The sequence below is a fragment of the Ochlerotatus camptorhynchus genome, unplaced genomic scaffold (assembly GCF_037179485.1).
Source record: "Ochlerotatus camptorhynchus isolate MF236.1 unplaced genomic scaffold, CSIRO-AGI_Acam_v1.1 ptg000330l, whole genome shotgun sequence".
NCBI lineage: Eukaryota > Metazoa > Arthropoda > Insecta > Diptera > Culicidae > Ochlerotatus > Ochlerotatus camptorhynchus.
The window spans coordinates 12,361,435-12,377,760 of record NW_027040818.1 but is presented as its reverse complement, the minus strand read 5'-3'; the positions used below and the strand labels follow the sequence as shown (position 1 = coordinate 12,377,760).

The 16,326-nt window shown below is 44.4% G+C and overlaps 1 protein-coding gene across 1 annotated transcript in view; it reads left to right on the top strand.

Annotated features, from left to right (window-relative positions):
* Window positions 1-16,326, top strand: part of LOC135708448 (transcription factor grauzone-like) — a 404,988-nt gene that overhangs the window by 67,919 nt on the left and 320,743 nt on the right. The gene's annotated exons all lie outside the window — the stretch shown is intronic.

Here is a 16,326-nt window from a genome sequence, read left to right as displayed (position 1 = left end):
GCTAGCGCCACGTAACGGCGACGTTTCCACTTAACTTTACACAAGTTTCTAAACGAACTTGGACGTCTGTTCTCTGTGCTTCCACTTCGAATTTTCAATTACACAAATAATCTCGGAAATCAGTACCCCATTTCGTTTGAAATTGCTTCTTCATGTATGCTGCAGTGCAGCAAACGTGGAGTAACAATTTAATGTTATGTAATTATATGTGTGCACTTAAAGTTTCGAAGTGGTTACGATCACAGAGAACAGACATGGAGGCTCGAACAAAATTTCTCTAAAAACTTGTGTAAAGATTCCTATTCGACTTAAGCGCCACTAACGGCGACATCCCCACTTAAAAACCCTTTTTGACAATATGTTTGAATATATTTGACAGCAGGGATTTGTACCTAAATTATCTTGCAACCCTGACTAGAAGCTAGCATTTCACATGACTTTTATTTATGATTCAATTTACGTGCAAAATAATAATTGATTGCATCGCAAGATTTTGCACATTTCTTGGTGCCATTAATTAACCAACTAAGATCAATTTTAATCAATAGAGTTAGAATATTGCCTTTGCTTCAAAAAACTAGTTGAATTTGAGAAGCATACGAAACATAATAAAGGTGATTGAATTTCTGTTCGATTGCAATAGTCCTCTCCAGGTGGGTTCGTATTGGTGCGATTTGCGTGTGTTAGTGAGATGAAATTTTTTGTTAGCTGTGAGAAATTTTTTGTTTGCTGTAAGAACTGTCATGAGCATCTCGAAATGGACTAAGCGAATTTCTGGCACAACTTACGGATCAGTTTCCCAGCATTTTTTCCTGAAAATTAAATTCTTTTTGAATATATTTCACATAAAGCTTGTAATTCTCTCATAGTGAACTTTCCTTTGGATCGAGCTTGGGATTCTGAAGTTTACAACCAAAAGTTGTTGCAGAAGTTCAGAAAAACGTAACCTGTGTAAATTTGGACTGAAATAAAGTTTATCTTAGGAAAAACACCAACTGCTACTCACGCTAGTTACTAGTCCAGAAAAGTTTCACAGAACGCTAAAACTTCCACTCTTTGAACACTTTGTGGGAATTTCTCGGGGAATTCGCTTTCAGCCCAGGACTTCAAAATTTTCGGACGTTTATTACATTTGGTCTTACTCAAAACAGTAAAGATCCATATTTGTTTAATTAGAGTAAATGTTACTCACTTTGTTAAATTAATGTTACTCAGTTTTTGACATTTAGCATACATATACGAAACTGAGTCAAAGTTACTCACTTTAGAATAAAATCAGACGAGCGTGTTAAAAATAAACAACAAAACGAAAACAAACCCTACGCTTGCACGGTAACAGTCAAGCACCCTTTTGTGAGTAAAGGTTAATCCATTTTTGATAAAGGTGGCTTTACTCATTAATAAGTAAATTATTTTAACAACAATGAGTTTCTGCTAAAACGCTGTCCAGACTGGAGAGTTATAACATGTTATAACGGTTGTCAAATAATTGCAACACAGAAACCACCATCAAGATAGCGCTATAACATGTTATAACTCTGTAGTCTGAACGTACTATAACAGAAGCTAACGGTTACTACTTAATTGGCATAATGAATTACTCATTAATTAGTGGTGCCACTTTTACTCATAAATAGATGTTTGATAACGGCGCCGGTGGTGTAGTGGTAAGCGTGATTACCTCTCACCCCAGCAGGCCTGGGTTCAATCCCAGTCGGCGCCGCCGGGATGTTCTGAGGCATAACATCTCTGATCACGCCTTCCTTCGGATGGGAAGTAAAGCCGTTGGTCCCCGGTTCATGAGTTGATGGGTCGATAGGTAGGGTCCAGGTGTGGGAGCTGCCTTCCTGGCACGTCGGTAGCATTGGTGCTCAGCACGGAAAACAAGATCGACGGAAAAAACAAACCAAAGGAAAAAAAAAAAAAATAGATGTTTGATTCTTACCGTGCACATGACAGTATACACTGTAACTGGCAAGTACCCATTAATGGATATAAAAGTACCCAATATTAGTAAGTATATGAAGCTGTCAAATAATGGGTATTTGAATATTTTCGAAAATGGGTTCTTTTGTACCCATCTTTTTGACCTCTTCAGGGAAGAAAAATGAGTATCGGGGGAGGTTGTTCATTGAAACTTCCGGTCCGCTTTGTAGCACAGTGCTTGCTAAGAGGTGCCAGGTGGTAACCCACTGATTACCTGACGATCGGCCAAATTTGGAAGACGTCTGCATTGAGATTGAATTGTCTCACATTGTAATATTCCGCCCACTATATCACAATCAATTCCGAGTAGCTGAGCGGAATGGAGACAAGGAAAGCATTTGGTACAGGACCAAGTCTCTCCCGGCTGACGCCAAAACTATTGGACTATTCGGAAGGGCAAAGAAGTTCGACTGAACGGTTTAGCGGTAGACAAATGACTAAATTTTCTTTATTACAGGTATCACTTATATACTAGAACAGGGAATCACTGGTTGCTTCGATTCGGATACTCTAACACTCCTCCTCGACATCGAATGCTAGAATTCCTGTCGCTTCTCGCAGTTTATCCAACTTCACACTGGTTAACGGCTTCGTCATCATGTCTGCCAACATGTCTTCTGTGGGGCAGTACAGCAAACTAATGATGTTCTTGTTCTTCAGATCCTTGACGAAACAGTACTTCGTATCCACGTGTTTCGATCGCTGATCCACTTTCTCGTTCTCTACCTGCCGAATGCAGCTTTGATTGTCCTCACGTATGCAGATGGGATGATTGACTTGCTTCCCTAGGTCCTTCAGCAATTTCAGCAACCATTGCACTTCCTGACAAGCCTCAGCCAGGGCGATGAATTCAGACTCAGTGGACGAAAGCGCCACACATGACTGCTTTCTTGATGCCCAACTCACAACGCCATTACCGAGGAAGATTAGAAATCCAGACGTTGATTTTCTATCTCGGGTGTCCCCGGCCCAGTCAGCATCGCAATAGACCATCAATGCAGCGTTCGATGATCCAAGCTGCACCGCGAAATTTCGTGTGTGGACAAGGTACCGCAGCACCCTTTTGGCTTCAATCCAATCCTTGGTCCTCGGTTTACTAACGGACCGTCCCAGAATTGAAGCGCTGATGGAAATATCCGGCCGTGAGTTTACCGCGATATATAGCAAACCTCCTACCAGACTTTGATAAAGGTCGCCTTTTGGTAGCTCCGCCGAATTCTCCTCCTTTTGCTGATATCCGGGATCCATTGGAATTTTCGAGCCCTTGGCTTCCGAGAGACCAAACTGGCCGGCAAGTTTCAATATGTATGCCTGTTGATTTAAACGGTAACCGTTGGCGGATTTAGTTACCTGAATTCCAAGGAACACTTGAATGTCGCCCAAGACTGTCAATTTGAAGCATCGTTGCAAATCGTGAACTACTTCACGGAACTCTATTTCGCTGTGGCACACGACAAGAATATCGTCAACATAGATGAGGATGAACGATTTCTGTCCCTTCGTTGTCCGGACGTAGAGGCACGCATCTGCCACCGACTGACAAAATCCAGCTTTCTTAAAGACATCGTCAATCGTCCGATTCCATACTCTTGCCGCTTGTTTCAACCCATATAGACTGCGATTGAGCCGGCACACGCCCGTTCCATTCGGACCCTTGGTTTCGTATCCTGGCGGCTGCTTCATGTAGACCTCTTCTTTTAAAGCTCCATACAAGTACGCCGTCTTGATGTCCAGGTGCTTCACCAGAAGCTTACGTTCTGCTGCGATGGTCAATAACGTCCGAAACGTAACTTGACGAGCTACAGGTGCAAAAACTTCATCGAAGTCGGTCCCATACTTCTGTGAAAAGCCTTGCGCAACCAGCCTGGCTTTATACCGGACAACGTTTCCTGTGGTGTCTTCCTTCTGCTTATACACCCACTTGCATCCAACGGGCTTGTTCTCGGGCAGATCAACAATCTCCCAAGTGTCATTCTCCATCAACGACCGGAATTCCTCATCCATCGGTGCCATCCAATACTCACGATTGATCCCATTGATTGCTTCACGGTAGTTTCGTGGCTCTCGTTCGCCACTAGATGCTGCTTGGACTGTCTCACTATATCGAGCTGGTCGGATACCTTTCGTGGTTCGGCTCGATCTCCTGACTTGACATGTTTCATCGTCGTCGTCCTCGATCAATGTGGCATCTCCATCATCCGATTCGTCATCGTATTCTGAATCGTCCGACGAGATACTTGAGCTCTCATCGTTCGAATTTTCTTCCTCGATCTCACCGACTGGATTGACATCAGTGTTGATTGGTTTGCTGAATTCGAATTCAATCACCTCTTCCACTGGTAGCGATTCCACTGCCCGGTCCAAGGAACGCTCGGACACTTCCGACGCGGTGTGCTCCTCCTCAACGAAATTGGCATCTCGGCTGACGATTACTTTCCTTGTAGATCGATCCAAAAAACGATACGCCTTATGGTCCAACGAATATCCAACAAACGTTAGCTTCTTTGCTGTCGGATTCATTTTCTTGCGCTTTTGTTTGGGGACGTGAACGAATGCAGCACATCCAAATGCTTTCAAATGCGCTACGTCCGGCATTGTTCCAGTCCAAAGCTCGAACGGTGTTTTGGGAATTGACTTCGATGGTAACCTTTTCTGTAAATAGACAGCAGTACTTACGGCTTCTGCCCAGTAGCACTCCGGAAGCTTTGCATCGAATAACATGCAGCGACTCATCTCGACCAGGTACCGGTTCTTCCTCTCGGCGACTCCATTTTGCTGGGGAGAGTAGCTGGCGGTAAACTGTGGCTTGATTCCTTCTTGCTTGTAGAATTTCATCAGCTCGTTTCCGGTGTACTCACCACCCTGGTCGGATCGGATGGCTTTCGGCTTTCGTCCGAACTGGGTTTTCACGTATGCCACATATTCCTTCAGCTTCTCTGGAACCTCCTCCTTCTTCCGCAGCAGATACAGCACACAGAATCGACTGTAGTCATCAATGATGGTCATGAAGTACCGATAACCAGACACTGATGCATTGTCGATCGGGCCACAAACGTCTGTGTGCACAATGTCCAGCATTGCACGAGATTTGCGTTCGACCGATTTAGGGAATGACTTTCTGCATAGCTTCGCTCGCTGACAACATTCGCATCCTTGCTTGACTCCGCAGTCGTACACCTTCAAGCCGGTCACCAGATTCTTCTTCAGCATCACGCTTAGAGCTTCAGGATCCCGATGTCCAAATCTTCGGTGCCAGACGTGCTGACAATCAACTTCGTGGTGGTCGTTCACAGCCATCGAAACTTCACAAGTCGTTTTCACCTTATAAAGGCCACTTGTTTTCTCGGCGACAATTGCCACGGTACCACCAACAAGAACACGACATCCTCCAGCGTCGAACATCACAGCAGCTCCCTTCTCTGTGAGCTTTGGCACTGACATCAGGTTCATTTCCAAGCTTGGAACAAACAACACGTTGCTTAGAGACACATCGGTTGTTTTTCCGTCTCCATGGTAACACGAAATTTTTCCGCTACCAGCACCTTCGACCTTCGCAACTTTTCCATCAGCCAGAGTAACGGTTTTCACTTGGCTCTTCTGGATTTCCTCGAAAAAATCGGAGTCACAGCACATGTGCGCGGACGCACCTGAATCCACAATCCATTCCGCATGGTCCGATTGCTCATGCACTCCCAAAGCAAACGTAACGGTTTCGTTTTCACTGCGCACGCTTTTCACCTTCGTGGATTTTTCCTTACCGTCAACCGATTCCTTCGCATACAACCTGCATTCCGATTGCTTGTGTCCAGGTTTCTTGCAGAAATGGCACGTTAACGGCTTCTTCTTCTTCTTCTGGAATCCTGCTTTCATCGCTGAACTTGAAGAACCTTGACTTCGTCTCTTCGCCACTTCATCTAACAGCTTCCCTTTCACCAGCTCCAGTTTCAGCTCCTCATCGGACCGGCTTTCCAGGGCCGTGGTCAACGTATCGAACGAATCAGGCAGGCTCCTAAGAACGAGGGCGACCATTAACGCTTCACCCAGGTTCAGTCCAGCGCACGACAGCTTCGTGAACAACTCTTCCAGCTCGAAAAGATGATTCTGCATGTCGTCCCCGTCGTTGAATGATATGTTGCAAATCCGTTTCAGCAGCGCAACCTTGGAACAAAGGGATGTTTTTTCGTGGTGTTTCTTGAGGCTTTCCCAGGCTTCCTTGGCGTTCTTCGTTTCGCGAATCAGCATGTGTTGTTGGTCTTCGACAAGCAGCGCAATCGTCGCTCTTGCCTTCCGGTCACCGGATTTCCAGCCTTCCGTCACCGGTTCTGGAGCCGCGTCTTCGATGTACCGCCACAGGTCCTCCCTGATCAGCAGCATCTCCGCCTTGAACTTCCAAACCGAACAGTTGGAATTGTTCAGTTTAACAACCGACACTTTGTTGCCTTCCATGGAACTTCCAGAATTTTCACACTGAAGTGAAAAAAAAAATCTTCAAACAAATTCAAACGTTGCTATGCGACGGTTGTCCTGGGCCCATAACCTATTGGACTATTCGGAAGGGCAAAGAAGTTCGACTGAACGGTTTAGCGGTAGACAAATGACTAAATTTTCTTTAGTAGTAAAATTTACGTTTATTTTCTGGGTTTTATGTTTCAACATTTGATTTAACATTTCAATTGGTTAGCCTTTGGCTCTTCATCTTTGTTCTAGTTAATTGGTTATTCTAATGTGATGATTGCGTTTAGCGCTAATTTACAGGATACCCTTTGTGGGATTGTTTTGGTTTGAATTTAAAAATTTGATAACCTACCTACTTGAGCACCTAACTACTTAAACTAGGTTGCCAAATCACGAATGATCTGGTGGTTTGATCGCAGACAGGCGACTCTGAACCTTTCCAGCATGGAAGTCTTTCGCTCCTCGAGTGTTTGAAGACCGGCCAGGTGGTGAATCTCAGAATTACGAGTTCGCGGTGGACTGTTAAGGATCATTCTGAGGATCTTGTTTTGGATCCTCTGAAGCTTTAAGTGGTGGCACTTAGCACAACTCTCCCAGATTGGCATACCATACTCAATAGCCGGCAGAATGATTTGCTTGTGGACAGCAAGCTTGTTTTTGAGGGACAGGGTGGACTTCCTGTTTATCAGAGGGTAGAGCGACCTGATCAAGATGTTACACTTGGTGGATGTCTTGTCCACATGGGATCGGAATAGCAATTTGCTATCGAGGGTGAGACCAAGGTAGACTACTTCACTCGACCATTCAATGGGAGTGCTATCAAGATGGATCTTGACGTTAGCAGGCGGGACAAGCCGAGGTGAATACGAATGTGGAAACAGAATGGTTTGTGTTTTAGCTGCATTGATACAAATCTTCCAGCTCTTAAAATAGTCGGACAAAACATCCAGGCCTGATTGTAGTTTACTCGCCAGAGCACGGATCACTCGACCCTTATAGATGATGGAGGTGTCATCTGCGAACATTGACAGGATACCACCACCCGGCAGGGGAGGAACGTCTGACGTGAAAATGTTGAATAGGATAGGCCCAAGCAGGCTACCTTGAGGGACCCCTGCATCAACGTTGAACGTATCAGAGGGGACATTGTTCAAGTAGACCTGGAATGATCTGCCCGACAAGTAGTTTTTGATGATCTTCACGAGGTAGTTCGGAAAGTTGTATCGATGCAGCTTGTACACTAGACCATCATGCCAGACATTGTCGAACGCCTTTTCGACGTCCAACAATGCCATGGCAGATGTATTGGAAACGGACTTGTTCCGCTTGATGATGTTAGTAACCCGTGCGAGTTGGTGGATGGTAGAGTGGCCTTTCCTAAACCCGAATTGCTCTTTGAGAAAGATGTTATTATCATTTGAAAACACCAGCAGACGGCTGAGTATCAATTTTTCGAATAGCTTCGAGATGGAGGACAAGAGGCTGATGGGGCGATAGTTTTTGGCACTGGTAGGGTCTTTGCCAGGTTTGTGAATTGGAATAACTTTGGCTAACTTCCAGCATGCAGGGAAGTAGCCAAGCATTAAACACTTGTTGAAGACCACTGCAAGGTGCTTGAAGAAGTCAACACTCAAGTTTTTCAGCTCGAGGTTGACCACTCCATCGACACCAGCGGCCTTCATGTTCTTTGTTGATTTAATCGCTGCTATCACCTCATCAGCCGATATTCTACTTTCGTCAGGGACAACTACGGGGGTGGCAGCGACACTAGCCATTGCCTGTGATACTGCAGGCTCGTGGGGACTCACCATGGCGTGGCCAAGGTTATGTGAATTTTCAAAGTGTTGTCCAAGAGCATTGGCCTTTTCAAATGGGGTTATTAGTAAAGATGGGTCCGAATTTTGGTTAGGAGAGGAAAGGGGAGGAATGGGCCTCGGCTTATTTTTCAAAATCTTTGCGATTTTCCAGAATGGCTTAGCACAATCTGGGAGAGAGCGAATCTTGTTTGCAAAATCGATATTTCTGAGATCCACCATCCTGGCTTGGATGATTTTGTTCAAACGGTTGCAATTGGTCTTCAGGTTAGGCAGCCCAGTACGCTGGTACTGCCTACGGATCGTGTTGCGGAGTCTAATGAGGTCTTTAGTAGTCCTGTCAAGGTTCAGAGTGTTACTCACCTGTCTGGATACTGGCACATGTAGCTCCCTGGCCCGGGAAATTGCTTGATCGATGGAGCGCAGACACCGGTCAACATCTTCGGACGATTCCGGTTGGACATCGTAGTCTACAGCGGTGTCGACGCAATGTTGGAACTGACCCCAGTCAACACGATGATAGTTGCGCCGGAAAGTTTCAAATCGATTTACGGAGGATCCCACCTCAGTCACCACCGGGTAGTGGTCCGAGCTGAGTTCCTGATAGGTGATAGGTTGAGCGATGTTGTTGCCCATGTTGCTGATGAAGATATCGATGGTAGCGTGAACACCGGACCGACTCAACCGGGTGGGAGTTTCCGGACTCAAGATGTTGTACTGCGCTTCCTGCAGGTCGTTGTTCAGGATGGTGCCGTTTTGATTGCGCCGATTGTTGCCCCAAGCTTGATGTTTGGCGTTCAGGTCGCCAGCGATGATAAAGTTTTCCCGTCGTCGTGTTAGCTTGATAATATCTCGTCGCAGATCTGCTGCCGATCCGTCCCTGATGTTGACTTGTTTGGGGCAGTAAGCCGCGACGATGGTGATGGGGCCGATAGGAGTAGAAACTTCCACCCCTACGGCTTCGATGATCTTCAGCTGAAAGCTGGGTATCAGTCGACAGCAGATGTTTCTCCTTATTGCAATAGCCACTCCTCCTCCTCCAGAGTTGGTTCGATCTAGCCTCACGAGCCGGAAATCGGGAAGGTAGACGTTTGTTTCAGGCTTCAGGTGGGTTTCAGTTATGATGGCAATGTCGATGTTTCGTTCATTGAGAAACTCAACAAACTCGATGTTTTTGCTCTTCAAGGAGCAAGCGTTCCAATTTACGATCTTGATGGCTTCACGGTCCATACTTAGTGACAAGGGACAGGGCAGCATGAAGCTGTTCAGATCGAGTCTTGCAGGTGCGCAAGATGATGATGACCTCGGCCACGAGCGTCACAAGTTCCTCCGAGGTGAACGGAGAATCGTCGACAGGCTCACCTGAGACAACACCAGCGTATGATAAACCAGGGGCGGTGGAGGGACCTGGCATTGGCTGGGCAGCAGCAGCAGCGAGACGATGCTGGACTGTTCGATTGTTAGGAATACTCACATGCTTGACTTGTTGGTTGTTGAGCGGAAGTGGTTCTAAGTTCGGAACATGTCGACGGGGCTGAAGAGCTGGGTACTGGACTTCCGTGCGTGCAGGAGGCGAACGATGATTACGGAGGCGACCGGGCTGATTATTGATCGTAGCCTTCCGACGGATATTGATGAACTCCACTCGCTTGGGACATCCGCGATTGGAGGCTTGGTGGTTACCACCGCAGTTGACACACGTTGGCTCGATGTCATCATCTTGCTCACAGGACGCAGTCGAGTGAGTTCCAGCACACTTGCCGCAGATAGTCTTCATATGGCAGTTTTTGGTGCCATGGCCGTAGGAGAGGCAGTTCATACACTGCGTAACATCACGATGTTGGGATTTGTAATGCTCCCAACTGATGATGACCTGAAACAGGTCCCGGATTTTGGATCTCAGAGCCGCTAGACTGGTGGATCCCTTCGTGAAGTGCACCAGGAACAACTGGTCACGGAAGCTGGTGTTGTGGTTGGAACGCCGGTTTATTGGGAACACCGCCTCAGGTTTGAGCCCAAGCCGCTCCAGCTCGGATTTAACCACAGCCGCCTCGAACGACGGTAATCCACGCAATACCAGCTTCAGTGGCTTGCTCGATGGCAGATCGTGCGTGAAGAAGTCAACGTTGTTTTCCTTTAGGAAACATCCTGTTTGATTGTACTCCTCCAGGCTGGAGCACATGATTTTGGTGCCGATGCTGCAAAGCTTGAAGCGAGGCAGCAGCTTGTGTTTTGCCAGTTCGGCACGCAGCTTGGCAACATCCTTCTCCGGCGTGAAAAGCGGGGGAATCCGCTCTCTTGCAGCGATGGGAACGACGTCACCATCGCCATTTTCTTCGGGCAGCACCGCAAACTGGTTGGCTTGCAGTACCCGTTTTCCAGCGTCATCATTCGACGCGCTGTGCTGGATTACCACCTTCTTTGAAGGGCCCGCTGCTGAATCATTGGTACGTTTACGCACCATTTGTTTCGTGTTGGCAAGTTGCAGTAAACTTGCCAGAACGCGCGAAGGTGGCGACGCTTCCACGGCGCAACGCGACAGCACAAACCGAATCGAAGCGAGAACTCGAGCGAAAAAGAAAACGAACTGAACAGCTCAACAGTCGAGCAAAGAGTGTAAATTTTCTTTATTACAGGTATCACTTATATACTAGAACAGGGAATCACTGGTTGCTTCGATTCGGATACTCTAACAAAAACAATGAACCTGGAAGCAACTGGATCAAGTTGTCATGGGGCATGAAATGATCCTGTTGCATGGCTTGGAGCTGTTGCAATCGAGGAAGGGGGGGTTGGTGCTAATGTTTGATTTGTTTTTGTATAATTTCTGGTGTTAAGGTTGCTCGCTGCCTCTGGATAGTGGGTTTGACGGGGTTTCAGCAAGAATAATATTGAGACATCCGGGAATGCAACAAACGTGTCAAATTAACTGCATTGGTAACGAAAACACAGAGGAGCGTACCAGGGTTGCTTCCACTCACTTGCTATAAGAAAATATTATTCGGAATTATGCAATCATTAGATGCAATAATGCTATGTTGTACTTGTAAGTAACAAGAAGAGGTAGTAAAGTATGTGTTTGACTCATAAAACCTGTCAATTTCGCTTTGAGAGCGTCACAATTAGCGATCTTATGATTCGTGAGCGTTCACTCAGAGTGAGCGCTCACGAGTCGTAAAATCGCTGATTGTGACGCACTGAAAGCAATTTTGACAGATTTAATGTGTCTAACATATACTTTATGACCTCCTCTTGTAACTTACAAGTACTAATAAGCATTATATTATATCATGATTTCATAATTCCGAAAAACATTTTTTTATAGCAAGCGAGTGGAAGTAACCCTGGAGCGTACACCTGATGTCACACACCAAGGTGATGGTAATAACATAGAGGTAACTCTAAGACAAGAAGGTCCCGAAATAACGTGCTCAACTTTTTGGCTCAGCTCTGGTACTCTCTTCGGTCCCAAGCTAGTCGATTCACCCCTCGAATTATAGGAAAAACCAATAACCCCTCATTTTATCTGTCAAACTTTCATAGCGAATCAAAACAAACATTGCGTAGTACTAGAATTTTGACTAGAATGGGGTACGTTAATCGTTTTGGTTGGGACCAATAGGCTAGTCAAGTAGTGAGCCAATTTAAAATCGTTAGTTTCGTATTGATTGTTGGTAATAAGGTCGGTGATAATATGACATTTACACAAAAGCGGACATCAAATCAGATTGGTCAACGTACCAAAATTCGAAACTTCGATCAAAACGTGGAATCTGTGCAGCACCAGTGGAGAACACTCAAAAGCTGCAGGTCCTCTCAAACGCTGCCTGCGGTATATAACTTGTGGCTGGTGGCCTCACAAATGGATCTCAGATGTACATGTCATCAGAAGCCGATAGCAATAGAAACGAAGTCTGCAGGCAAGCGTTTGATTATGAATTAAATCCGCCAGAACATCGCAGCAAAGGCAAATACTAAGGCGGCGGAGCGTCAACAAGTAAATTAAGCAAGCCGATAGGAATTTGACTTGGGCCCAGGTCAAGCAGCTGCCCAGAATGGAAGTCTTTCACGTTGGCCCTGTGCACCTCTGGATGTTCCCAGGTATTTGAGTACGCCGACGATGGACGTTGCCCCTTGGAACGGAATGAAAGCGAACAAACTTGATGTTGCACAACAAGCCAACGTGTTTATTTTTTATTTTTATTTTTTTTTTATTTCTTTTTTTTTCAGCAAAACAACAACATCCTCTATCTCTCTTCTTTATTCTTTTAATCTATTAAATACTATCCCCTAATCTGACGCTAGTGGGACCAAAAAGCCTGCTAGTGAAAGGAAAGTCGTTATGCTATACGGTCTAGCATAGGCCACGACTAAATTTCCGTAGGTTCATGCCTGGCTCAAGTGCAGATCGGTAGGCAGTAGCCTGCCAGGGTGTGAACTGAGCAATAACAATAACAATAACAAATTTAGCAGTCACGTTTTGTTTGTAGTTTATATTTTATTTATTTCATGGAATTATCGTAAATAATAGTTATTCAATAACAGATAGTTCATCCATATATTCTTACTTTGACGCGAAGCGCTGTGGATTATAAGATGCTCGATGACCCTCGAGGGATCGATTTTGCTTACTGAGCAGAAAATCATGGATTTAATCCCAAGCTCTTCCACAGCACAATAAATCGCCACCATCATTTGTATATTTGATATTGAACATTAACCTCGGAAACTATCTGCATATCAAGGAAGACGTAGTCCTGTATTGTCGCGAAGTGTTATGGTTCTGAGATGCTCGATGACCCTGGAGGGACCGTTTTTACTTACTGAGCAGAAAATCATGGGTTTAATCCCAAGCTCTCCGTCATGACTCTTAAAATTCATTATCACTAAACAAAATTAATATGTTCTTTCGATAGCCGGTTATCGAGAGATTAAATAAACAACAAATAAACAATACATACTTTTGGTTGCATCGCCAACTTGAGGTGAATCCTAACCGAATACCCTACCCAACCCTCCAACTCCGTAGCACTTATGAGGGTGTCGCTAAGTCGGTGGCCTCTCGTTAAGTAAGTACTACATCAACATTTCCTTCCCTATCCCTAATTTATGGTAAAGATGGGCGTGGCCAGGAATAGCGACAGTCATGCTTCTGTTACTCTTGTTTAGATTGGAACCAATGTTTACTCCTCAGCATTATTCCTGAAAGTAGTCTAACTGAGAATTTCAGAAGAGACGTGAGTGTCGCTAGTATCAAATCTACGAAGTATATCATAACAACGCTAACGCTAACGCTCTTCAGGGAAGAAAAATGAGTATTATTTCACCCATTATTGGGTGAAAATTATCTTAATCAATAGTGAATATTGTCTAACACAAAGCATCTTACGAGGCCTTCAAAATGGATTTTTTATGCTATCTGTGCCTAATAAAATGAGTATTGAAACGTAAGTATTTATTTGGAATATATCTAGGCGCTGTACATTATGAAATTCAGATGAAATTTAATGATTTTCAATTGCTTAATTTCAGATATACAAGGAAATGGCCGAGCACAAAGTGTTCCACACGGATAGAAATCTCCTTATACCTTTTGGCAAATTTCTATTGCTGATTGTTCATAAAATGTATAAGTCACCTAATAAGCAGGCGCCTTGCAAATAGTTAATGAAGATCATGTGTCAAATGAAATGTATAAGCGGTCACACATACCTTTTATGCATTCTTATAGGACCTATGTGATTTGTCTTATGGAAAGTATAAGCACAAACGAAGTGACAGACGGAGCGGCTCGAAATTTGATTTGACGCACTTACATTTGAAGTTTTCGAGTGTACCTCACGGCAACACTATCTACTCATATGTACTAGCTTAAAGTAGGAAGTACCGTATGTTATCTCTTTTTCTCTAACGAAAATTTAAAGGGAGAGCCTGTTGTCAAACAGCATGTCATTATGACGTTTAGTTTTTTATCTGCTTTTCTTTTGTATAACAAAAGATCATATGCCAAAATGATTAGGGGTGAACACATCGGGTTAACATTTGCTTAGAAGTAAACGATGTTGAGCTGCCAATGACTCGCGCTTGTTGCCATTGTTGCTAGATTTCTTCAGTCCGTGCTTCTAACCAAAGTTAGAGTCAACCGCGACTGAGAAGACATCGACAGAACTCCTCCGTAGCGGAACTGTTGACGCTTTTCGGGGAGTCGGAGGATGGTGATAGGAAGGAGGACCTACTGCATTTGGAGGCATTGCTGGAAACACTGAGGTACCTGATTGGAGTTTGTCACGAGGCGGTGGATGGAATTCGATGCCGATGCCGGAAGGTGGTAAGTTTAGTTCAGCCATAACATTTGATAACGGCACAAAAGCATTTGTAAACAAACTTTCTAAGGCCCTTTACACGCGAACCAAAGTACGCCCACGCAAACCAACATCATCGGATAGGGGCAACTATCACTTTTCCGAAAGTGGTATTGGTATTCGCGTGTAAAGGGCCTTAGAAAGTTTATTTACAAATGCTTTTGTGCCGTTATCAAATGTGCCTGAGTTGATTTTGGATTCTGGATTCTGTATAATAAATTTTACTTTTTCAGCATAAACTACACATATTAGTGCAATGCGCTTGCTTGCTGGAAGATTGCACATACGAGTCAAAAGTCTAACACTGCTTCTTGATGCCAAACTCGGCCTACGGATTCTAAACTCGGCTAACGCATTGAAACGCCAATGAATTCACTTCGGCCTATCGGATGAAGATAAAAATTGATTCGAACGGAGCGCTTCTTTTGTTTTTGTGAATTATGGGTGCAAAGCTTCAAATCACGCATTCTCATTGACTTTGTTCAATAGCTAATTGACTAAAGTATCTTACCAAACCCATAATTGTTAACTCTGAAATCATGGATTTATTTGATGTTTTCTGCTTGATCGGCCCAAAATAGGTTTGTGGTTATGCGAATACATAAACCGCATACTTCACAATAAATATTTGCATAAAAACTATACATCTAAATATATGTTCTTTCATAACATTTCAACCAATAAATAAGCACCAACACAACCGATTGCAGAAATTCCCTTATAAACTCTTATTTATTTGCATCCTTACGACAGTTTACATTAGTTTAGAAGTTGCTTCCGGATGGGTTAGAGCCCGTGGCGATCTAAACCATGTAACCATGGTACGTTGTACGGCGGGAATATCCCACTTCTTCTCGGTGATCTTCATGGCGAATATCGGGCCGATCGCTGACGTACACTTTCGGCGGCGAAAGCGAAGGCAGCGGTCCAAACTTATTGCTCAGCATATCCGAAGGATTTGTTGTTACGTTGGCATTCTTCTGCGAGATGAGGTTATTTTTGCGGGTGCTCCGCTTCATTCACAGCATGTAGTATTACGTATTTCGATAACCAGTCCTTCATTTCTTCGGTGGTGATGTCATCGGTATCGTCCTCCCTGGGTCGTTGCTGCTGCTGCTGGTGTAGTTTTGGCGTTCCACTTAGCTTGTTTTCCACGAAAACCTCCCCGTTGCGGATGCTGTAGTTGTTGCGTACGATGTGCGTCTTCTTTCCTGGGGGAGCAGCTGTCGGGTTTGGCTGGAAATTATGATGACGATGTGAATGGTGATGGTGCTGGAAGTATCTATTTAGGGTCAGACTACACAGAAAAAAATGTAATATCGAACGTAATTCAAGCTGATGTATGAAATAATGATGTAATAGAAAAAAGCAGATACAATATTACATCAATGGACGTAATTTTGTTCGCAAAATCGATGTACATCGTACAACGTAATATTACATAACCGGCGGAATGATCTCTGTGCAGCTGTTTAGGTGTAATATTCAACAACTTTTTTTTTTCTGTGTACCATTAACCCATGTTACATTACGGAATATTTAAGGTGATTCCTTGTAGAGTCCGCCACGTAGGTTATACAATGCTCTTCCACTTCGAATTTTCATTCACACAACTCTTGGCAATTAATGCCCCATTTCACATGAAATTGCTACTTGATGTATGCTGCAGTACAGCAAACGTGGAGTAACAGTTTCATTGTGGTACGTGT